Genomic DNA, 25,652 nt, shown 5'->3' with positions numbered 1-25,652 from the left:
ATTGATTGTATGTGCATTTAGTTTCCTTTTGTTCATCTAAACATTAATGGAAATGAAAATAAAAACTTGCATTATGCATCTAGAGGTTTGTGTGTGCTTGTAGGAATAGTATAGGGAAATTGGATTATATGTGCTCTATGCTCTTTGATTAAACATTCTAATTTCTCTATCCCTTGTAGTTAAGGTTTTCATCATTCAAATAAAATTAAAATAATGTTTCTCATCATAGTTGCATTCTAGGAATTTCAAAGACATCACGTGGTGAACCTGAAAGACAAACTCTTAATCAAGATCAACTTAAAAGCTATCTCAATTAACCTAATGGAGCATTGTCACCTAACGAATAATATTTAGAGGTTCTAGGCTAGAGACATGTTCCGACGTCATAAAACATAGCAGTTGTCATTAATTGTATATGATACATTATGAGTGTGATACCTCATTCGTAGCTCGTCCACATACCTTCGGGTATATAGGGTGGTGTTATAGTATGAAAAGTATAAAGGAATTCTCTCACTGGGTGGTTTCACATTAGACAACGCTAACACAGATTGGGCCTCCACGTACTTTCAGGTATATATGGGAGGACTACATTAGGTTGCTATCCATCCTTAGGTAACCAAGTCGGCTACCTTGTACACTTTGATACATTGAAAACAACATTCGGGGTAGATTGCCTGCACGTATATTAAGTCCTTGGTTTACTGAAGCAGTATATTACAGTTCACAGTTACATGGTAATCCTTTTGCCTACATTATCCCTCTTTTGTTTTGTTATGTTATTTTGATTAAAATAAAATTAATTGACCGTGGACAACATCCTCCACATCACTCCTTAGTTGATCTTAGGTTGATACAAATGGTAACAACTCCGGAGTCCACCGATCAAGGAATTCCTTTTGATGGGAATCCTAGTCCTTTTCCTGATTTCAGAAATATTAGTGCTCCTTATATGGCTACATTGTCCCTTCCGGGACTTACCATCGGCTTACCAGTATGGTTGTTCTCAACCTCCTTGGCCCCACAACTAAATATTCCTACAACTAGACAAAATCAACCTCAAGTTAATCCTATAATTGACCCTTTACCTTCTTCATTGGTTGTTTCTTCCTCCCCTTCTTCCTCTTCTCCTAGTGAAAGTATTGACACTAGTAACCAAGTGGATAAGAAGAAGAAGAAGAAAATTCAGCAGGGAGGCAACCAAGAAACCATTGCTTCGAATGCAACTTCTGATGAGAAACCGTTTGATAAGCCTCACAAACTTCGATATCCTTGAAAAATTTGTACAAGAGACCATCTCCTTCGAAATTGTTCTGGTACTCCTCACATCTTAGAAGAATGATCTTCTTGTTCACATCATCCTGTGTCATCAACTTCTATAGATAATGTTGGTGACACACCATCAAATAGTGGTAGTAAATTTCATAGAAAAAAGGATAAAGTTAAGTTTCCTTGTAGGTTATGCAAAGGGAATCACCCCATTCACCTTTATCCCTATCTGGATGAAGCCCAAAAAGTGTTGGATAATCATCCTGCTTCTCAGAAGTGACTTTGATCTGGCTACAGGAGACTCTCCCTTAATCCTTCACTAGTTGATGAAGTGACTGACCCAAATCAATCGTTAGTTAAACCCACTCTCACTGAATGTGAATCCCATGAGTCTATACCTGACCAATCACAGGTCGAGGAAACAATTGACCTGATTTCACCTTCAACTAATTGTACCTTTCCCGTAGAGAGTAAGTACGATACCACTCAGGTTCTTTCTATTTCTTCAGATTCTAATGAGCTTAGAGACAACCCTCTTGTTCCATCAAGACAGGAGTAAAATCCTACCGTTCTTGTAACTCAAGGGAGTAATTCTCCCGTTCTTACGGTCCCCTCCAAGTATTTTGGTCACTTCCTTTGATTCAAATAGACTAGCAGGATGTCATCTTCCTTCTTATGTGCCTCTCCAGATCATAGTACTAGTTTATAATATGATTGTATATGGCACTATTATAGATGAAGGTGCATCTGTGAGTATCCTTTCCTCCACTTCTTGGCAAGCACTCGGTTCACCTCCACTTGTGCCTATTACACAGAATATGTTGCCTTTTAACAAAGGAACCAATCAACCATTAGGGATCCTTCCTCAGTTGCCTATTACTTTGGGAGGAAAATTTGTTTATCTCAATGTGATGGTAGTCCTAGGCCCTTTAGATTACAATTTACTTCTTGGGCATGACTATGTTTATGACATGGGAGATATTGTTTCAACACTCTTTCGAGTGATGTGTTTACTACATAAATTCAGAATTGTCACCATTGACCAGCTTTCGTTTCTCGGTCCAAATATGGCTTCCAGTGAACCATCTTCCCTAAACAGTCCTTTTGTCCCAATGGTATCTTCCCCGCCATGGGTCAATTATGTGGCAACCCATTCCATGACTACACCAACTGACGATAAATTCCTTGATGTTGTGCATTATGTACTGGGGGCATTGGAACCAGATCTCTCTAATGGATTCCTTGCTACATATCCCTTCTAGAGCATTGTTCTCCCATATGATGAGAACCTCTTGGAAGTCCTGACCTCTTATGGGTCCTGATCAAAGAATAAAGAGCATAGTTCCTTGCCTTGTGTCAAGCTCATTAAAAAATGAAACAAGGAATATGAGAATAGTTCCTTGTCTTGTGTCAAGCTCGTTAAAAAATGAAACAAGGAATATGAGGATAGTTCCTGATCTTGTGTCAACCTCGTTAAAAAATGAAACAAAGGGCATGAGGATAGTTCTTGGTCTTGTGTCAACCTCGTTAAACAATGAAACAAAGGGTATGAGCATAGTTCCTTGTCTTGTGTCAAGCTCATTAAAAAATGAAACAAGGAATATGAGGATATTTCTTTTACTGTGTCAACCTCATTAAAAAATGAAACAGGTCTCAGAGAATAGTTCCTTGTCTTGTGTCAATCTCATTAAAAAATGACACAGGGTCCCATGGAGAAAAGTTCCAATTCGAGTCTTTGACTAGATCTCGTAAAATCCTAGTCGAGTCTTTCATTTGATCTCGTAAATGAACCTTCATTCCATCCACTTGATAACCACAATTAGTCTACTTAGGTGAATGTAATGAAGCTTGGGGGGCATGCACCCAACATCGATTCATCATGCTTGGGGCATGTAAACAAGCATAGTTTTTTGTTTCAAGCTTGTGTAAAAATGAAACTGAATCCAAGCATAGTTTTTCATTTCAAGCTTGTGTAAACATGAAACTGAATCCAAGCATAGTTCCCTATCGTTCAAGCTAGTGTAAAAATGAACCCATCTCCATTTTAACCCTCGTGATTTCCATTCTATCAACCTCTTCCGTCAGGTGAGCCTTAGTTTTTCTCCTTCCATCATCACTATCTTCTTGGCCAATCATATGATTTCACTTGGTTATTTTACCCTTTTTGAGGAACAGTTGCAATGAGTGGTCTTAATAGCCAACCTCTTCACATAAATCAACATGTTTTGAGAAGTTCCAACATCACCAAAACCAACCGCTATCCTAGACACCACTCATTCCTCTAAGTGGAGTCCTCTTTAATCTCTTTTTAGACTCTCAAAATATGAAAATATTGTCGAGCGCTTGTCCTTTTTAGCTTTGTTAACGGATTAGAAACGACATCTACTCAGTATAAGTTTAAACCTTTTCCAAACTGAGATAGATTACCTACGAAAAAGGAATACGTTGATTGAACATGGTCAATAGGTTCTCTCTTGTATTATTTTATGCTTTTTTAGACTTGAGAGACATATTTACAAAAAAGAACTTGTGGAGTTTTCTTTTTGTCCCTTTTCGAACTCTCTAAACATGAAAAGGATCGAGTTCTCATTGTCATTAAACTCGTTAAAACATCAACTAATGACAAACTTGTCCATCATGACAAGACCGAGTTTCACCTTTGCTAGACTCATTAAAACATCACACAACTATGGATTCACCTGAAGGGTGGAATTATACTACAAGCATATGTTATCCTCCTCAAGCTTGTTAAAAAATAAAGAGGTATTGGTCAGCAATGACTGGGGAAAATGGGAAAAGGGATAAATCACTTTATGGTAGCAAGTCGTTCTTGAACATGACACTTTCACTTCATCTTTGTGACTATTTGGGTTGGGTTATCTGCTTGATGGTTATCATAATTGTGGTCTATCACACCATCCATCACTTTGGTTTTGGGTCAATGCTGCCAATTCATTCACTGTCGTTGACATGTTCAAGAGAAGTCACTCAGTAAGCTTTATCCTTTGCAATACTCATAAACCTTCGTTTTTATGACTGCCATTCCTGAACCTTGTGTCATCAATCACATTCTGTCTTCGAAATCATTACACTCATTTTGTGTCGTTGATGGGGGATACATCAAGGCCCTCCTGTGACAAGTTGCTTCTTCTTGACATCAGCACATTATCCAAGAAGTTGACATAGAAACACCCTTCTAGTACCTTGAGGCTTGCATACATCAATGGTAAGTTTCTCGCTTCTAGCGATAGGTTGACATCACTGGCCTTCGACTGAAAGACTTTGTATGGTGTTGGACATCAAAACATTTATTCACACCATGCAGAATGTACTGTAGTACCTTGAGAATCATTATCATTATTGGTGATCTCTCTCGCGTCTATGAAAAACTTACATCATTGGTTGGTAATGAGGCGATGTCTTCCTATGTTCAACTTCAGATCATATTTTCTCATGGTTAGACTCATACTTCATCGAACGATTGGATGAGATAAAAGACCCCAGATCTAGTTTCATCCATCCAGGATGCGATTTCAGGAGAGTACTAAATCATCTGTATGATAGCTTTACACAGATGGTCATCCTATCATGGGTCTATATCTGTAGATGACTATCTAATTTATGTACATGTAATGAAAATTTTATATGCTGAGTATGGGTATGCCTTCCCTCAACAATTCATGAAAAATTCAAAGATATCGTGATATTATGTATTGTAATCGATGCAGGTCACAATGCACTTGAGATTCTCCTCAACACATCATAAAGCATATCACTCAACATTATCATTTTCGACTTCATGCTTTAGGGGGTAATTGTTATAGGTCTATTTTGGCACATCACTCCTAACATTCAGATTAGTACTATTAGGTCTCTTCAAACCCTAAATCAGTTGTTACATGCCCTAGACAAGTCAACTCATTGAATGCTTCCTTATAAGAAAGTTTCCGGCTTGAAGCCTTGCTGAAATGCCTCCCTGGGACACCAGCGTAGCCTTGGTCAGGGGTAACTGCACTATTGAGCAAGCAGGCCCATTCTAGCCTGCACTACAGTGCACTTAGGCCCTCTTTGACCTGCACTGGGTGCGATTGAGAGAAATTTGCATAGGGTTCTGGGAATATTCATTGATTCTAGATTATTCTAAAAGGATCCCATCTCTTATCTCCTCCTATGAGCTCGAAATTATATAGGCTAAGGATCCATTAACCTCATATGCTCCCATCCCTTTCTCCATGGAAACTAACTCCAAGATTGGAAGGCCATTCAATACCCTCATTCATGACAAAACCACCTCCATTTCCTATAACTTGAGCACTCATCATAGTGATCAGGGGGCTAGAATTTGAATTTTATAAGTAAATTTTGTTGGTTTGAGAATTGAGTTCATGCGAAGAAATGTTATGCTACTGGATTGGTGTGCTTTTTATGTGGTGAGGGTTGGACTGAAGCTGGAGGAGTGGCACATGATCGAACTGTATTGGGTGATACTCTTCCTTCTACATTAATAAAGAGTTTATTCCTTTTCTCATATTATTGTTCATATCTGTGATGATTATGTGTTTCAATGTCTTCGATTCCATTGTTTTATAGTAGATAGATCATGTATGCTTTGATCATTTCTTGTTTCTATTTCTCTTGATACAGGTACCTTTTGAGCGGATTTAGTTCAAGTGGGAGCAATAGGAGAAATTCAAAAGATATCAAGGAAGCGAAAGACTACAAGTAAGTTCCTTCACCTCATCTATCTATTATAGGAAAATATTAAACTACTTTCTTTCTATTGCTCTAGGTGTAGCCACCCACCTAGGGAAAATGTGTTTATCCATAGATGAAAATTCCATATAATAGATGGGTTCCAGTCTCATATCGGGCAGGAAATTGAAAATGTCTAAAGAAAGCCATAGCCAAAGTATTGAAATATTGAAGAGAACTACGAGGGAACTCAACATACCATTTGGTGGCAGTGCCAATTAGAATGCGCTGGAAAAGACATAATCAGATAGAATCATCGACCCAAGAGTTAGAGGAACACCATAGGTGGTAAGTCATAACGTGTGATTGGGGGTATTCTCTAGATTTACCTTCGAATTTGGGGAAATCACTGGGAATTTTTTTTGGTACCGGAGGCCAATACGGTGAGTGAAGTATTGGGTCATTCCTAGGCCTTAACACATATGTCAATTCCAAAATTCACAAAAATGGCAATTGTGGGTTGTATGGAGTATAGGGTCTCTGGTATATGCCAAACTGAGCATTCTAGCCTTGTTGAGTTTGGGCCTACCCCCATTGTGATGGATTTTTTCCATAAGGCAGTTGACCATATGGAGGTTGACCATATGGACGTTGTCTATACAGAAGTTTACCATAAGGAGGTTAACCATAAAGAGGTTGACCATACTGATTCTGGTGACCATATTAGACCTATCGAGTTTTTGAAGCAAATTGACCATATTGTTGGTTGTAAGGTTCTTGTTGCATCTTGCTATGACTATGGCAATAGTTTTTGGTAAGACACTTGTTGGGATTGGTAAGGAATATGTTCTTGTGCCTTTGAGTAAGGTCCTTTCTGAGTTGAATAGGAATTTTTTGTCATGGTTATTGATAAGGTCCATGTTGGGATTGGTAATAAACCTAAAACTATGGTTGTGGTTGCAGGTAAGACACCTACAGTTGTGGTTGTGGGTAGGGCCATTGTTGTGGTATAATAGGAATTTTTTTCCACACAGGATGATTACCAGTCCCATAAGCATATTGCATTTGAGAACCATACTTCATTTGAGGACCTGCATGTTGATACAGAGTTTGGAGTTGTTGAGAGCCTGTATGAGTATAAGGCTACTGATAGGAAGGTTGAGTCAAAGGGACTTGATGACCTTGTAAAAGGGTCCCTATAATGTTTCCTGATATAGATGGAATTTATGTTCCACCTAGGCTAGAAACAGCACCAATGGATTGAATTTCCCCCGAAGGGGGTGTATATCTTACACTAGAAGCAAGAGGCACATAGGGTGGAAGATATTCTGCCCCAGAAATTGGAATAGATGAATTTGTATGTTGTTCACTCACATTAGGAATCACAGTTACTATGGCTACAGTAGGAGGAGTAGAAAGATTAAGAGGAACATGTGTTTCACTTACCGATATTGTAGGTTGGGTAGGGGTCTAGACAGTTACCGTCATGTTTGGGATAAAGAAGCTAGTAGTAGGCATGACACCAAAGGACCAAATGGGATTGTGAAACAGTGAAGTGGCGCCAGAATTATCTAAAAAAACATCACCGAGAGAGTTATAACCTAGCAGAACCAAGGGTATACTATAAGGAGGAGGTGTACTTGGCCCTATTGTCATGGAGTGAGTGGAAACATAAGGAAATCCTTCAGGAGGAAGAAGTGAGAAAGGATCAATCTCCATATTGGGAATGTGAGTTCCAGAAGTTTCCACTGGAATACCTTGCGGTGTTGACCCTACAGTTGGGTTGTCACCTTCTATTGCCATGATTGGAAATAGATCTCAGTTGGGAACCCAAGTCATTCTGGGAGAAGGACTAAGAGGTATGTTGGGAGTATCAAATGGACTATATTGATGTGGAGGTGATAAATACATTGAAGAATCTGATTCAAGAGTGGATTAAGAGGAAAAAGCAAGAAATCTGAAATAGGTTGAGGACTATCCAGAGGAGAGTCCTAGGATGAGCCTACTGACTCTGGAGGTGGTCAGGAAGCAAGGGGTTGGATTCTTAGGACAAGACCAAGTTCAACTCCTTGGTTTTCAAAGGCTTCATGCTCAACGTTATCAGAACTTACAACTCTAGGTGAATCGGGTACATTAGTATTTCCATAGATATTTGAGGTCTCATTTGGGACTCTTGGTGGTTCTGCCACAATGTCTTTTCAGAAAATGAATCAGAAATGTGTGTTAGTGAATGCTTTGGGCTTAAATCCAATTTTACAATTAACCATTAATGTTGAGGACAAACGAGGTTTTCATTTCATGGGTAATTGGTGATTCTGTGGTCGATTAATTTTATTATAAAAAAAGAAATAAATAAAAAAGGGGTAAAACTAGGCATGAGGGTTTACCAAGCAACCATGAACTGCAATATACACCTTGGTGGAACCAAGGACTTAACATATGGTAGCCAATCTCCCTGAATGTTGTGTTCGGTGTATCATGGTATACAAGGTGGCAGACTCGGTTACCTATGGCTGGATAGCAACGTATAGGAGGCTTCCAAAATATATGCAATAGTACATGGGAGTTCAGTCCATAGTAGTGTTGTCTAATGCATAACCATTCGATGAGAGCGTTCACATATACTTACCACGCATGGAGCACCTCGATATACCTGAAAGTACCAGAGAATGGTCCAATACATTTTTGTACGTGGAATGGGATTTCACCCCTGGGATACAACACTAGAAAACAATGACAACTCATACATTTAATGACATTGGAACACGTCTCTATCCTAGACCTCTAAATGTTTTTCGTTAATGAAAAATTATCCTTAGGTTAACTGAGGTAAATGTTAAGTTGATATTCAATTAAGTTTCATTTTTAAGTCTCAAATATCGATGTCACCTAGACACCTATGATGCAACTAGCATGAAAAAAATGATTCTTTTCAATTCAATGAAAATTATCTAACATAGGGAAGATGTTCACACACTTATGAAATATAAAGTATACAACAAACAAATTCTCCTAACTAGTTCATGTTCACTATTTCAATGAACCCAATAAAAGAAAACTGAGATACTATTCATTAACATGCAGCTACATGAATCTTTCACTTTTCTTTTCAATGCACTCACCAAAGTAAAATGGAATTCAATTCAAATGCACCTACATGAATTTTTTCACTTTCTTTTTCAATGATAATGCACTCCTTTCAGCTTTTAGAATCAAGTGATGTGATCTATGCTCAATTATAAACCAAAATGACTTTTCAATGCAAATTAACCTAATGCAATTCGAAAAGTAAATTTCGAAGTAAAAGCTAAAAAAATGGAAATGTTGTTTCTTTATGATTTCCAAAAGAACAAACAATGCTTAATCAACAGTAAAATGAGTATCCAAATGGCACAAACAAGTAGCAAGCAATAAATCCAATTGACCTAAAACCCTAAGGACTCAATCAAACTTCACTTCCATTACTCCAAAGCAATGAGATGAATTTTGAAAATCAATAAGAAAATCAGTCAAAATACTAACAAATATAAAGCATACATAATATGAGGATACCTCATAGGTTAAGACACATTGGACCCTACTAACAAAAACCTTACAATTTCTCAAGTTTCAAGGATTACTGTGATTGTTATAGTCAAAACCTATGTTGGCAAGGCTTTCAGTGCTACTGTTATTAAAAAAACCACGCTGGTAGCGACTGCTCCAAGAAAACGTGCATTGGACGAGAAAGAATTGGAAAAATAAAAATAATTTCAAAGAGAATTCCATACTTAACACTCTAAAGGACTGGCCACTCAAAGTGCATACCCATACAGAATCTAAATGACGATTACTAAATAGTTTTCCAAACTAATCAAATAGACCAAACACAAAAGGAGGTTGAAAGGGCTATATGCTCCCCAGTGGAGTCGCCATTTTGTTGTGATAGAAATCCCTTCTGTGGACAAAAGTGATCTCTCTAGTCCTATAAGAGGATCTAGCAACAAACTAGACAAACATGTGCAAATTTTCCTAGTTCATGTTAGAAAATACAAAGTAAGACAGTTAACTTACATCACTCTAATGCTAAGCGCTCGTTGATGTCTTCCTCAACCTTCTCGCTTCCAAGTTCAATCCTATTTACACCATTGTGGAGGAATACCTGCAAGTAAGATCAAACAAAATAGACAAGAGCATATATAACATAATTCATTCTAACATATACTATATGGCAGATCAAGGAATATCATACTAAATGAATAACGATTTATACACTTATGGAAAGTAAACATCTGATGTATTTATTAATAGAAAATGAGGGAAGAATACAAATAAGCCTTGATGCTGGAAGCCTCCTTTATGGTGGACTTCCAAGTCAAATCCAAGACCTTCAATCACTCCTCCTTAGTAATATGGGCATCATTTAGGCATAGTTTCAGCATAGGAATGCAACCAAGCAATGACCAACAAGTTGAGGATAGAAAGGATTTCATTTATGGGGAAGGACAGTGAATTAGGGATCTGCAAAAGGGGGAAGAAGATCCACATATTAAGGGGAAGATACCTAAAGGTAGGATCAAGGACTCAAAATGGTAGAACTTGACCATATCCTTATTCAACAATATCCAGTTCATCATTCTCGAGGCTTCTAGTAAGAGAAGATTCTCCTCCACTTTAGGAAAAATTGCCAGAAGAGTTTCAGAATGGGTTTTCCTATCAAAATTCGTGCTAGTCTTGCTAGGTCAGTATGTTTCAAGAAGCCATCAACACAGGCCAGCAGTGGTGCAAAAAGTGTTGATCTTGAAAACTAGGTTTTTAGGCAAACTTCTTTAGAATGCTCTAAGGGCAACTTTTATTCTCTTCTTCAAGGATGCTTCTGTATGTGTTTCATGGTGAATATAGTGAAACCTTTCATCGTTTTGATGCTCTAGGATATGGGACAGGAACTATGACAAAATATTGTGTAACACATGGAATTGAGGAGATTTCTTGAAGCAGCAGAGGATGAAAAGAAAAAATTGTGCCTTATGCTATAGAATGTCATTGAAGAGAAAAATAGGGAATGTTCAGCTATAGAATATTACCCCAAGTCTCAATAAGTTTGTTTTCATGAAATGACTGGTGATTGTACCCTTTTCCAGATGAATAACACTACTTATATGTTAAACCACAAGAGCATTTTTCTTGAGTCTTCATCTACCACTTCATCTACAAAAGAGAAAGAGGAGATGGCTAAGCTTCAAGAAGAGGACCATTAGTATCAATCAGAAAAGGAGGTAAAAGATACTTCTTGTTCAATTTATTCTCTTGATAATGATCATGTTTCTTTTGCATCATTTGAGAAACATACCAAGGGTATTGGCATGAAATTGTTGACAAAAATTGGGTACAAAGGTAAGGTTATTGTACTTTATAATCATGGAATTTTTAATCCTATTGAGGTGAGAGAACAAACTCAGCATGAAGGATTAGGATATGTTAAAGACGAAGTTGAAGAATACTCCAAAGATGCAAAGTCAAATAATTATTCAAGTGTGAAATTTGTGAAGAAATAACTCCTGCAAGTTGAAGGATAATCATGTCATGATGATGATGTTGATGGAAAAAATATCCAAAGAGAGATGAGCATTTTAAAGGAATAAATATGTGAATTTATCCTCACCAAACTCATAAGCCAAAGGACAACCAGAAGAGGTATAAGCATCATTATTATTCAAAGGATTTCTATGATTGCAAACAACATAACTATTTGAATAACATGTGGAATGATTTTCCTTACACTTTTTGTCATGCACCTAACCATTGTGTAGCTAAGTGTCACAAAAGGAAATCATTAATCAATAAAATCAATATGTCGATTGGAAGTGAGACCAAGAAGGAAAAAGTATCATCTAAGTTTAAAGACATTTGTTCGAAGAAAATATCACAAAAACTTTTCCACTCATTGCAACATAAGTGGGCATTGGATTGAAAAGTGTTGGAAGTTGCATCCAAATAAGGACAAATAGGTAATGGAATCACCTAAGAATGAGAAGGTAGAGGAATGTGCAAGGCACACCATAACCATTCCAGAAAAGTTCCAGAAGAAAGTGAAGTGTCTAAAGAAAATTCCCTAACATGGTTGGGTAAGAAATGGTTGGAATATTTATCTAATTGAAGACTGCATTTCTTTTGTATTTCACATGTTGCATGTGCCCACAGTTGGGTATTTTGTAAAAGTGATGTTTGTGAATAAATAATTTATATGCAACAATGTCTTTTTAGAATTGTTGTGATATTTTTGCTTGTTGATGAGTCAATTTGTATGGGAATTTGGGAGTCAAATATATTCCATATTGCAAGATACATTTCCTTTATGGACATTGTAATAAGCATCCTAAACTTTGGGATGAGCAGTTGCATCACATTCAATATGCTACAATTGTTTCAAGTACTCATTTATGCAAATATTTCCACGTGAACCTTGTTTAAGTTATTTTCCAAAGTCTTTTTGGATTTGATATTTGGTAAAAATTGTACAGAAGATGGCCATAGCAATTTGGACAAAGCCAAGCATTTTATTGAACAAATGCAGCTAGTGGATCAAAGATTCCAAGTGCAGCTTGAGGACAACAAAGAAATGTACAAAGCATGGCAGGACAAGCAATAAGTTGATCATGATTTCCAAGTGGAAGATTAAGTTTGGTTTTAGCAAGGAATGACTTCAAGGTGAATATCATATGAGCCGCCAAGGAAAGGTGGTCAAGAAGAGAATTTTTAGATTCCATCCATTGAATATTTTTCTCCTGAATAGTTATAAGAATTGTAGCATGCCAAAATTCTTGATAGGACGATAAGGACTGCACACAAAGGCAAGGTGGAGTACCTTGAATGAGGCTCAAAGGCACCAATTCAAGTAGAGCAAGAAGGATTGGGATCGAGAAAGTAAAGGAGTTGTATCCTCACTTATTTTTTGAGTAAAAAAAGACTTCTGGAAGACCAAAAGTTCCTAGTGGGGAGGTATGATATGGAAATCAAAAATAGGCTTAAAAATGAAAGTTCTAAGAATCTCCAAAAACTAGCGCCAGATCGTAGTGTTCATCGTCCTGATTCCAATGTCGCTTAAATCACCTCAACTTCATCGCAACAAACCACAAGTCTTACTGCCACACCACTTCATTGAACCTTATTATATATGCGTTGTCAGTTCTATTTATTTTTATGTGTTTCAACATTTGGGTGGAGGGGAAGGAGTGGCAGGCCCGCTCGGCTAGCCCTGGCCCTAGTTGTATGGTGTTAATATGACCAGCATGGAGGCCACAGCGAAGGGGGTGGGGAGTAGGCCATGACCCCCGGTCCCATTGTATTACATATGACCCTGGGCACGACATTTAATTGGATGGTGAAAGTTTGGGCCTTGACCCCTGGTCACGCATAACCACCATGTAACAGTCGGCTAGTGGAGCCGAGGGCTAGGACCAGATGGGTTGGTGCATGGCCCAGACCCTGGCCACATGGATGCCCACGTGCCCGAGAGCGGGGCTGAAAATTTGGTGCTTAACGGTTATTGGCAGATTTAAAATAGGTGACAAATTGCATCGTTTTGCAGGTGAAATTGTCACTCGATGATTAGTGAAAATGTGGAACTTGTTGCCCAGATAGCTAGTTTTTCCATTTTGTAGGATAGTTAGTAGGAAAAATTCTGAGAGGCATAACTTGGTGGATTTTCAGTCTTTTAGAGCTCAAGAAGAACCTAGAATTTTTTTTTAATGTTTTGAACTCAATGGCAGCATCAGATTTCTAATTTGAGCATTGTATAATGCAATTTTTATAGAATCAAGTCCTTTAGTGTTATAAACATATATTGTTTTGAGTCCATATGGAGACTTTGTTGAGCATGGAAGGAGCCTAGATAAGGATATTCCATCCTTCTAAACACATCTACAGTAGTTGTTACTTTAGTAGAGAAACTATTTTTAGACTTTTCTCAGTGTGCTTATGGGAAATGATATCTTCAACACTTCCTTGTGAAGTAGTTGTATTTTTGTGTTTTTTTTTTATCTCAACTTGAGTACAAGGACCTATTGAGAGAGAGTCCTTTTCTTTGACATCATCATAACTTGTTGTAGGGATTCATCATTTTGAATGAGAGTTCTTTGTAGGAAAAATAGTGCACTCTAGATTCAAAGATGTGCATTGTATTATTTTGATATTGAGATCAATAAAGTGGCCTAGCATTGGAGCAAGGCCCAGAGACGTGGCCTAGGAGGGGTGAACTTCATTATCACTTGCTTGTTTATTCTATGTATGTTTATGATATTGAGATGCATATGAATTTGTTTCACTTTTAATTTCATGTGAAAACTTAACCACTCATATTTGAAGAGGTTATAAAACTAATTTTACCTTTAAAGACCCAAGTTTATCACACTTTGAAAAGTGTCAAAGGATGATCGAATTTTTATTTCAAATTACAAGCACCTTCCATCTCTAACCGTGTCATCTCTATCTGACCTGTGCCCACCATGAGACCTACTACCACATGCCCCATTAGTCATGTCCTCTTGTTCACAATTCATATGTGGTTGTCCATGTCTTTACAAATATGACAAGCTCTAAAGGATGACTACATTGACCTCTGCTTGTTTCTCCTATGCCTTGACAAGTCTCCCTTGGGACTAAATGATCCTAATATTATCTACTTTGCAACTTCTTATCTCTGCCTTCAAACGTCTCAAAGTTTTTGCCATGTCCAGAGAGTACTCATCTCTTTGTTTCTCATCTGATCTATAAGGGGAGTCTCGTGAACTATAATCCACCATTTTCTAGTCATATTTGATATTCTTCTTCCTGTGAGTATACCATGTCAGTCAAACCAAATATAAACATAATCAACATACCTCAATGAAGTTCAGGGGAGGCTATCCCATCTACAAAATTACTCCAGTTTAGAACAATACATGTATAATCATAATCACATCAATATATCGACATTGTGCATGACAATACTAATTTCATACCACCTCATGCACAACAACCATAACCATGAAAATGTAGGCATAACAACCACACATACAACCGAAATGCAAGCATGACAAACGAATCCCGCCCATGCAGTCCAAGTATTAAACCATGCTATGATACCAATCTATAACCACCCCTCCCATATTTACCCACTTTCACTGGCATGCTAGGGTAAACATGAGCTCAAGGCTACTATGACATGACTCAACCTCCTAGGTATAATTAAGGAAGTGGACTTGACAAACTAAAACTATACTAACCCTCCTCAAGAGCTACAAGACCTCTAGGAGATAAACAACCACTCCAAGTGCCATAACCATGAGTTAACTTTCCTTTTTAGTGATCTGGACTCCTATTTGCTTACATAAAAAGGAAAGCCAATGACTGTAACCCTCCAGTCGCATGGATAACCCTTCATCCCAGCAACTACAATCTAGAATTCCCAGTTTTATGCCTGCGACCCTTGAATCCGAGCCACTTTTTTAGGGTTGGCATCTAGACCTCTGCCCAAAAATTGATAGAACTTTCCAAAATTATGAATGACTGCTGTAGCGGCTACAACCACAGTCCAAAATTTTGCCTCGCATGCAAATTTTTGAGCCTACCTTCAATCCTGTGATCGATCATCCTTGGTCACTTATTAGTAAGCTGATGATTTCAAGCTCCCCTCTGTAGAAATTTCGAATAATATGACACTTATTCTCAAAGATTATCTCGATTATACATTATTGTGGAATACATGCATAATACATAACATCCTCTACGTTGATCATCAATTTAGCAGCATTAAAATCAATGAAACATCAATCGCATGCACACATTAACACAGTATGTAACCCGGGGAAAGCATACAGCTAAAAACCCCACTATCAATATATTATATTGATTGATAACATGTAACAATACATAGTACAATACTCCTCACAAGTACTCAGTGCTACCTCCACCTGTTACACACAAACTAGCTTAGATCTGATGCCTCAAATATCCTCCACTGTTCACCTGCCTCCACTGCGCAATCCTGCAAGAGAATAATAATGAATGGCTGAAGCAAACTCGTATTTCCTTGGCTGAACCATGCAATCCTCATTGGAATTACTCAATCCCACTGATTGTGCAAGATCTCATGCACAACTATAGTCACAACTGATAGCAATCTCAACCTCTAATACCTGTCTCCACTGAACTGTCCATGCACTGAGTTAAATGATGTATTCTTTAGTTGCTTTATGAGTTAATAATTAGTGAATTAATTTAACAATTAATTCACATCACTCATCACTAGTGTATTTGCAGTTAGACTAAATACAACTAGTTTAACCAAGTCAAACTGAACACAACTCCATCAACTCCACAATCAACTCCACTGAAACTCAACCACATGAGTTCTAACTAAAGTCCTGCATGCAATAGCTCAACTGGCCCACAAGAAAAGCATATTTCCTTCTGACAGCTGCATGTGCCACATCTGTAGCTCAAACTGAAGTGCTCTAACAGGATAAGATAATGTTTATAGTCCAAATATTATTATGAGCTAATAATATTCGACTGTTCTATTTTTAGCCTCGCAGTCTAAAAGTATAAACCACCCATATGTCTAAAAATAGAAGTCCATCTATTTTTACCAACATGACCAATCATCCACAAATAGCATCCTGCAACTCATAGACCATGATCCATATGTCTAAAAATAGACTTTGCGCCAAAAATAGCCTGCTAGCCCACTTAGTGAAGGCGACTTCTTTCCACTAAGCTCCATCATCTTGTTGCATTCTCAACACTCCCTCTCAACAAGATATGGATTATCAGCAACCCCTATCCTGCCTCGGTGGTATTCGAATTTGCTCTTGGTGAGCACCTTCATCAAGATATCAGCATCCTGATCCTCTGTTGGAATGTATGAAAGTAACATGATTCTTTGCTGCACACAGTCTCTGATATGATGGTACCTGATGTCAATGTGCTTAGATCTATCATGAAATACTAGATTAGCCGAGAGTTTAATGCAACTCTGGTTATCACAGTAAATCACAGTAGGCTCCAAGTATGAACCGAACAACCTGACCAGGATCTTCCTCATCCATATAGCCTCGCATGCAGCCAAACTTGCTGCCATATACTCAGCCTCTGTTGAACTGAGTGCCACGGATCTCTGCTTCCTGCTATACCAAGAAACTGTTGTCAACCCGATACTGAAGACCCCTCCAGATGTGCTCTTTTTGTCCGTTGGGCTCCCTACCCAATCTACATCCGTGAAGCCATATAGCTTCACCTCATCCTCCTGTTTGTACCACAATCCATATCCCGATGTGCCTCTGAGATAACGCAATACATGCTTGCCTGCCTTCCAGAAGAGCTTGGTTGGCTTAACCATTGCTTGTGAAAGCTGGTTAACTGCATAGCATATATCAGATCATGTATTGACCAAATACATAAGCGACCCAACCAACTATCGATAAACAATGGCATCCACTACTTCTGCTGAAGTAGCATCCTCCTTCCTCCAACCTCCAGGATTAGGAGTATCAACAGGCTTGCAGAAAAGCATGTTGAACTTCTCCAGTATCTCCCGAGCATACTTACCCTGAGAAATAAATAGTCCATCACTGCGCTGCCAGATTTCCAATCCCAGGAAATAATGAAGGAGGCCCAAGTCCTTCATCTCAAACTCCTTAGCAAGCTCATCCTTGCATGAAAGTATCAACAGCTCACCATCTGTTAGAATCAAATCATCTACATAAAGTACAATGATAAGCAACTTACCCTCCACCACAATCTGGTATAGGTTAGGATCCGCCTCACTCTTGGAGAATCCAAGTCCAGTGAAATAACTGTCTATCCGTGTGTACCAAGCACGTTGTGCTTGTTTCAACCCATAAAACGCTCCCTTGAGCCTGCACACATGCAACTCGCTGCTGAAGATCTCGAAACCTTCGAGCTATTCTATGTACACCTACTCCTCAATGACTCCGTTGAGGAACGCAGTCTTCACATCCATCTGATGAATGTGCCACCCCATCTGCATTGAGAGAGAAAGAATCGTCTGTATGGAAGAATACCTTGTGACAGGTGCAAAGGTCTCCTCATAATCGATCCCCTCTATCTGTGAAAAGCCTCGGGAAACAAATCTTGCCTTGTACTTCTCCACACTCCCGTCAGCTGCCTGGTTAACTTTGTAGATCCATCTCAAACCCACCACTGATTTCCCTTCCGGTCTTGGGACAATCTCCCATGTACTGTTTCTGACAATTGAATCATAGTCTTCCACCATGGCATCTACCCATGTGGGATCCTCCACAGCTTCCTCGAAAGAGGATGGCTCAGTCACAACACATTTTCTCACAAGAGCCATGTATCTAGTGTACCGATCGGGTGACTGTCTTTATCTATGTTGAGATGTAGGTGGTCCTACAACCTTCTCTGCATCTTGAGCCAGTCGCTCAGCTTCTGTCAAGTGCTTTCGCCCTCTAATGGTTGGCACTACATGAGTGGTCTCTTCCACTCCATGAACTTCATCCTGTGGTTGATCCACGTCCTGAAGCTCATCCTTAGGAGCTAATAGCTCCTCATCTGCATGCAAGTGTGGCTCCCTCTCAAGCGACCACTTCATGGCTTTCTTCTCCTGAAATTTTATATCCCGTCGCACAATAGTCTTGCCACTATCTAGCAAATACACAAAATAGTTGTGGGGCGTATCAGTGTACCCCACAAATATCCCAACCTCTGCGGTCGGCTCCAGCTTCTTCCTGGCATCCTTCGTCACATGCATGTAAATGTTAGAACCAAAAATCCTCAAATGAGAAATATCAGGCCTCTTACCAGAATAAGCCTCCTCGGGTGTACTCATGCCAAGTATCCTGTGAGGACAATGGTTCTGCACATATGCTGTAGTATTGCATGCTTCCGCCCACAAGTGAAGGGGTAGACCCTGATCATGCAACATCGCCCGTGCAGCACCCACAATCGTTCTGTTCTTCTGCTCAGCAACCCCGTTTTGCTGTGGGTTATGTGGAGCTATGAGCTCTCTTTCAATCCCTTCTACGCTGCAGAAGTCCTTAAACTCTCCAGAGATGTATTCACCACCATTATTGCTCCTAAGAGCCTTCACCTTCTTCCCCGACTCCTTCTCGACCAGTGCTTTGAACTCACAAAACTTTGAGTATGTCTCGCTCTTCTTCTGCATGAAGAAGATCCAACACTTTCGAGAGAAATCATCAACAAAGATCACATAATACCTGTGCTTTGTCGTCGAAGCTACTGAGAAAGGTCCACACACATCTGTGTGAATTCTCTCAAGGATCGTCGTGGCACGACTATCCTTCTCGTGAAAGGTGGCTTTCACAAATTTTCCCAAAGTATACCCAGTGCCTGCGCAAGAGTGCCTTTAGGAAGACCTATAGTAATCTGCTGCAATATCTTCAAGGCTCCATGGTGAAGATGACCCAATCTCCTGTGCCACAGCTCGCCATCATCCCAGCTCACCAATCCTTCTGCCTTGCATGCCATTGCTACGTAGCCATCTACATGCAACTGATAAAGGTTCCTGACTCGAACCCCTACCTTCCGGGTTTCTCTAGTTGTCTTACTGCACAGGAAAGCCTTTCCCTCGCTGAAAACAACATCATATCCCTTGTCTTCTAACATCACCACAGAGATAAGATACTTCTTCAGTCTTGGAATATGCATCACTTCCTTCAATATGAAGGGTTTACCAGACTCCCTCTCAAAGGAAATGGTACCGATACCGGTCGCACTGTATCTACCATCATCGCCCATCTCGATGTGCACTCCAAGATCTTTCTCCTCCAGATCAGAAAACAAATCTCGATCTCCTGTCATGTGAAAAGACGCACCACTATCCAAGAACCATATCGATCCCATCACACTTGATACCAAGCATGCGATCAATGAAAAATCAAGCTCAAATTGTGAGGCTAAGGCCTCTCCCGCTGTAGATCCAATAGCTTGCTTATTCTTCTTCTTCTGCAAACAATTAGTGGCATAGTGTCCGTGCTGGTGACAGTGAAAGCACTTCACCTTGAACATGTCCTACTTCTTGCCTTTCACACCAGAATGAGAGGCTTTCTTGTTCTTCCCCTTCTTTACTTTGGCAGCCAAAGTGCAATTTTCTTCATCAGGTGCCTTTGATTAAGATCCATCCCTGGTATTCTGCCTGATCTCCTCCTGCACAAGATCTGACCAAAGTCTCTCCCATCCTGGAAATTTCTCCCGACCATTGACAAACTCCTGATAGGAATTCCGACTCTTTGGAAGACCAAGGAGAGCCAAGCTCACCAAGTCCTCATCATCGACAGTCACCCCCACACTTCCCAGCTCATCCCTGCACTGAGTGAACTTCATGAGATACTTGGGCATACTGTCTCCCTTCTCACACTTAATGTTTCTAAGTTTATCCTTAAGCGCCAGCTTCCTCTGATCACTCTTGCTTTGGAATAGATCTGTCAATTCTTTCCACATCAAGTATGGAGAATCCTTTCCATGCAGGCTGGACACAATGTGATCCTTCATGCCCTCCAATAGAATCCTTCGACACTTTGCTGTCTTCTTTTGCCAAGCATCAACTTGCGAAGTATCAGTAGGCTTTGGGACCTCAGCCTCTATGAACTCCTTCAGCCCATTATCATCTAACACCGCCTCCGTCCTGTTCTTCCATGAAATATAGTTTGAGCTGCCCTCAAGAGCATACTCCAATCGCAATCCGTTGAAAGACATTGCAATGTTCGAATTCCAAATTCGAATTCCAATTCGAATTCCACTGCTGCAAATTCAAATTCCAACAGCTCAAAACTCAACCGCCTCTAATCTAAAATTCATGAGAACAAAGTATTTCTCGTACAAAGATTTATTGTATGGGCTTTTACCAGATATCTCAACTTCCAAAGGAAGGATGAATCCAGAGGCTACCTGGCCCGATTACAGACTCTGCCTGAAGAAATAAAATGTAAACACTTTCTGAATAATAGATCTAATGATCAATGCTCTAATACCATGTAGAAATTTTGAATAATATGAAACTTATTCACAGAGATTATCCCAATTATACATTATTGTGGAATACATGCATAATATATAACCTACTCTACGTTGATCATCAATTTAGCAGCATTAAAATCAATGAAACATCAATCGCATGCACACATTAACACAGTATGTAACCCAGGGAAAGAATATAGCTGAAAACCCCACACTATCTATATATTATATTGATTGATAACATGTAACAATACATAGTACAATACTCCTCACAAGTACTCAGTACTATCTCCACCTGTTACACACAAACTAGCTTAGATCTGATGCCTCAAATCTCCTCCACTGTTCACCTGCCTCCACTGCGCAATCCTGCAAGAGAATAATAATGAATGGCTGAAGCAAACTCGTATTTCCTTGGTTGAACCATGCAATCCTCATTGGCATTACTCAATCCATTGATTGTTTAAGATCTCATGCACAACTATAGTCACAACTGATAGCAATCTCAACCTCTAACACTTGTCTCCACTGAACTGTCCATGCACTGAGTTAACTGATGTATTCTTTAGTTTCTTTATGAGTTAATAATTAGTGAATTGATTTAAAAATTAATTCACATCACTCATCACTAGTGTATTTGCAGTTAGACTAAATACAACTAGTGTAACCAAGTCAAACCGAACACAACTCCATCAACTCCACCGAAACTCAACCACATGAGTTCTAACTGAAGTCCTGCATGCAATAGCTCAACTGACCCACAAGAAAAGCATATTTCCTTCTAACAGCTGCATGTGCCACATTTGTAGCTCAAACTGAAGTGCTCCAAGAGGATAAGATAATGTTTATAGTCCAAATACTATTATGAGCTAATAATATTCGACTGTTCTATTTTTAGCCTGGCAGTCTAAAAATAGAAACCGCCCATATGTCTAAAAATAGAAGTCCATCTATTTTTACCAGCATGACCAATCATCCACAAATAGCATCCTGCAACTCATAGACCATGATCCATATGTCTAAACATAGACTTTGCGCCAAAAATAGCCTGCGGGCCCACTTAGTGAAGGCGACTTCTTTCCACTAAGCTCCATCATCTTGTTGCATTCTCAACACCCTCCTTGAACCTAAGGGTTGTATGCGTTCTCATCTTTATGTAGCGTGTGTCATTTTCGGGCATAGGGTTTTTTTTGCCATACAAAGGGAACGTTGTTTTGCTTCAAGGGAAAAAATGTGTGCATGCGTGGTTGTCATCACATAGACACGTTTCACACTCACTTCACACACTCATGTCATGAAGGTTGTTACATGAATAAAAGTATGTCTTATGCATTCTGGATGGTCTACATTGTGTCACTAACTATCCATGTGCAATCACAATTAAGTCTTATCAATGTTTACTTATGCTTCACTGGTCTCACACTTAGCCATTTTCCCGAGAAAACTAGCCTCATATAGCTTCCTAGAACTGTACGCTTTGTTTTTACAACCATCAATATTCTCCCTTGCCTATTGAAACCCCACAGTGCGTAGAGACACCAACCTCCCTTGCCTGCTAAAACCCCGCAACCCACAGAGGCACCAATTTACCTTACCTGTTGAAACCCTGCAGCCCACAAAGACCCTAGCTAGCACTGCTCTCCAAAAATGTGTAGAGCAATCAGGTAGCTAGCACTACTCTCTAGAAATGCGCAGAGAAGTCCAACTTACTACAATCAAAAATTGCATATAGGTGTCCTCCCAGGACCCCCATCCCACAGCATTGTCCTATGCCTCAAAATTGTGCAATGTTGTCTAAGGTGCCCTGTTTGTCTTGCATGCAGAAACTACGCAGATGAGCCTCACAGGGCCTCATTATGGAAACAGTCACTGTTTGCTAAAATTGTGCATGTCTACCTATTAGTGGCTATAGGAAAATGTGAAATTCTGAAATCGCTTCCAAGGAGTTGAGGAGAAGGACCAAGGGACCAAGTAATGGAAAAGATCAGGATTGCATTCAAATTCCATCGGATGCATGATCATCTTGAAGGTAAGTAAGGTAAGTAAAGAACAGCTTTCAATGTACACCTTTTAGTTGAGTTTGTAGGACTACTCGACATTGTCATATCATCCTTTCCTCAGTAACATGCATGTGAATAAACATGAAAAGTCACTTTATGTGTTTCTTCTACATGTATTTCTTCCTTTTCACTCGTTCGACCAACTGTCATCTTCGGCATGTTGATTGTTATTTCATGCTTGCAGCCATGTTCTGGCTATGCAAAAGGTCCATCTTTGTGTGTACAAGTTGTATTTTCTATGTAAGAATCTGTCGCACTCACACACAGATTTGTATGCACTATCGCACAAGCATTGTCATGGTCATTCAACGATCTATCACAAGTGCTACACTTGTCACTTGCAGTGTTAGTCAATCACATTAAGTGTATGTTTTCTTGATCATTTTAGGTGTCTTGTCATCAAGTCATGTTGAGTGTGTGTTCGTGAGGTCATGTACGAAGTCACTCGTTCACACACTTGGTCATTTAGTTGAAACTCTGTCGACTAGAACACCCTCCAATAGTCGGAACTCCACTAAGCTTCACTATCCAGTTTTAGCTCTAAATGATTATGTACTGTTGCCTAGAATTATGCAGAGCTTGAGGCTGCCTCCCAAGATGGTTGCACTATGCAATCTTAGAATCGACTTGAATGCCTGTCACCTAGAACAGCATAGACGTTTCCCAACAAGCCATCTCAAACTGCACTTCCGTCAAGTAAATCAACCAAGCCTCCAACTGGTCAACCGAAGAGTTTGACCAGGCAGTGACCTCAAGCCTCACTCCTCCAAAAAAATGCGCAAAATCTGCCAAGCATTCTTGGTTCTGCTAGTTGAAGAAACTGTGCAGACACCTGCTGCCTGTCACTGCACTACCGTAAAAAAATTGCGTAGTTTTTCCACCCAGTCACCCTGTCAATTAGCCTACTACTCTTCCTGAAAACTGTGTAGTTTTCATGAGTAGTCTCCCAGCTACCCAGCATCTTTCTTAGCTCAAAAGCTACACAGGGATGTCTAGCAGGCCAACCTCCCAGCTCTATGCAATTTTTTCCAGCAGGCTCCCGCAGCCCGCTACCAGCTCCCCAGAGAAATTGCATAGTTTTTGCTACCAGTCTCCCTTTCTCCCTACATTGACTCCCAGAAAAAATTTCACAGATCTACCCTCTAGTCGAGCCAGATCTCGCAAATAGTTACTGTTGATCCAGATTTCCCATATTAGCCTCCCAATGACCTCTGCACAATTTTCATGGATAGTGCCCGAAGCCCGCATCCCAGCTTGAAATTTTCCTTGTACAGTTTCAGAGCCCTGTCCTCTCTTTCAGTGACCTGCATCTGAAAGCGAAAGACAATGCATCATGGTAGACTAGGAGATTTTTGGATTTGATGTCGTCTCGTCATGAGTGATTGCATATATAGGTATAGATGAGACATGGCATGATGACAAACAGGATGAACAAGGAGCACATGAAAGGAGACTTGTTTGCGAATAGACGAACAAATGGAGCATGCCAAAGTACCAACGAAGGAGAGGCATGCATGTGCAACATCAAGCGAACACCAAGGCCATTGAAGACTCCACACACCTTTCCATGTGGAGGTGAAGATATGATGCAACAATATTACATCCATCACTCAGTAACAGTGCAGCTCGACATGCACGCCACTAGCAGCATGAACATACCAGTCATGTCATGAGTCATCTCGGCCACATCACTATAGTGGGCCATAATGTTGTAATCAATGTAATGTAATGTGGAAGTCCAAGAGACCCACATGTAAATCTGAAGAGTCATGTAAAGTTGAAGATTCATGTAAGTAAAATGGTCATGAGGGAAGTCAAACAATCACAAGGGCCATTTTTACCCTTGGCTATAAACACCCCTCATTTGTACATGCAAAGGACTTTTTCACCTTGGCTCCTCCCACATAGCCTTGAGAGTCTGTAATTTTTTCTTTGAGGAGTGAACAATGGCTCCAACACCCCGCTATCGAGTTTAGTTATGTAATGGTGTACAGATGTGTCTTCGAACTTTCACTTAATTCAGAAGCCTATTAACAGGCCACCATGTTTTCACACATGTATTGTATTTGTTTGTAAGACTATTCTTTGGACGCTTGTAATGCATGTTGATTTAACTTGTATTAAGATAGTTGAATTATTTTTGGTTGTTTTAGTAAATATGCTATTGGAAATGTGTTCTATCAGTTGTTAACATTGTCTCGCCCATGTGGGTTATCCCATCAGAAACTCGACAGATTCATTCTTGTAAACTTTTTATAATGCTTGTCGCACTCATGTGGACTATTTTGCTAAGTGTTGTACATGCTATCTATTCACCTTGTGTTTGTGATTGTCACATCCATCTAGACTAATATGTCAGAAGTTGTGCATGTCTTGTTGTGTTGTGTGTCTCTAACAGAGCTGGGACTATTCCCTTTCAACCTAAGACTCACTTCCACCCTCTCCCTCTACAGTGAAATAACTTTGACACAAACGACACTAAGCACTGACTAGGCACATGAACCTCGTTGTTCGAAGACAAAACAAACCACTCTCACATGCTAACAAGCAATAGTTAAGGCATATCTTTAAGATAATGGCAACAGGTCCATCGTTTCGGATGGGACTCCTACACCAAACATTGTGAGGTCTAGTTGGGACTTCATACTGAGGAGA

The sequence above is a fragment of the Pinus tabuliformis genome, chromosome 2_2 (assembly GCF_031772625.1).
Source record: "Pinus tabuliformis cultivar Carrire ecotype Pingquan chromosome 2_2, CPIR1, whole genome shotgun sequence".
NCBI classification, from domain to species: Eukaryota; Viridiplantae; Streptophyta; class Pinopsida; order Pinales; family Pinaceae; genus Pinus; species Pinus tabuliformis.
This window is presented reverse-complemented; position numbering follows the sequence as displayed.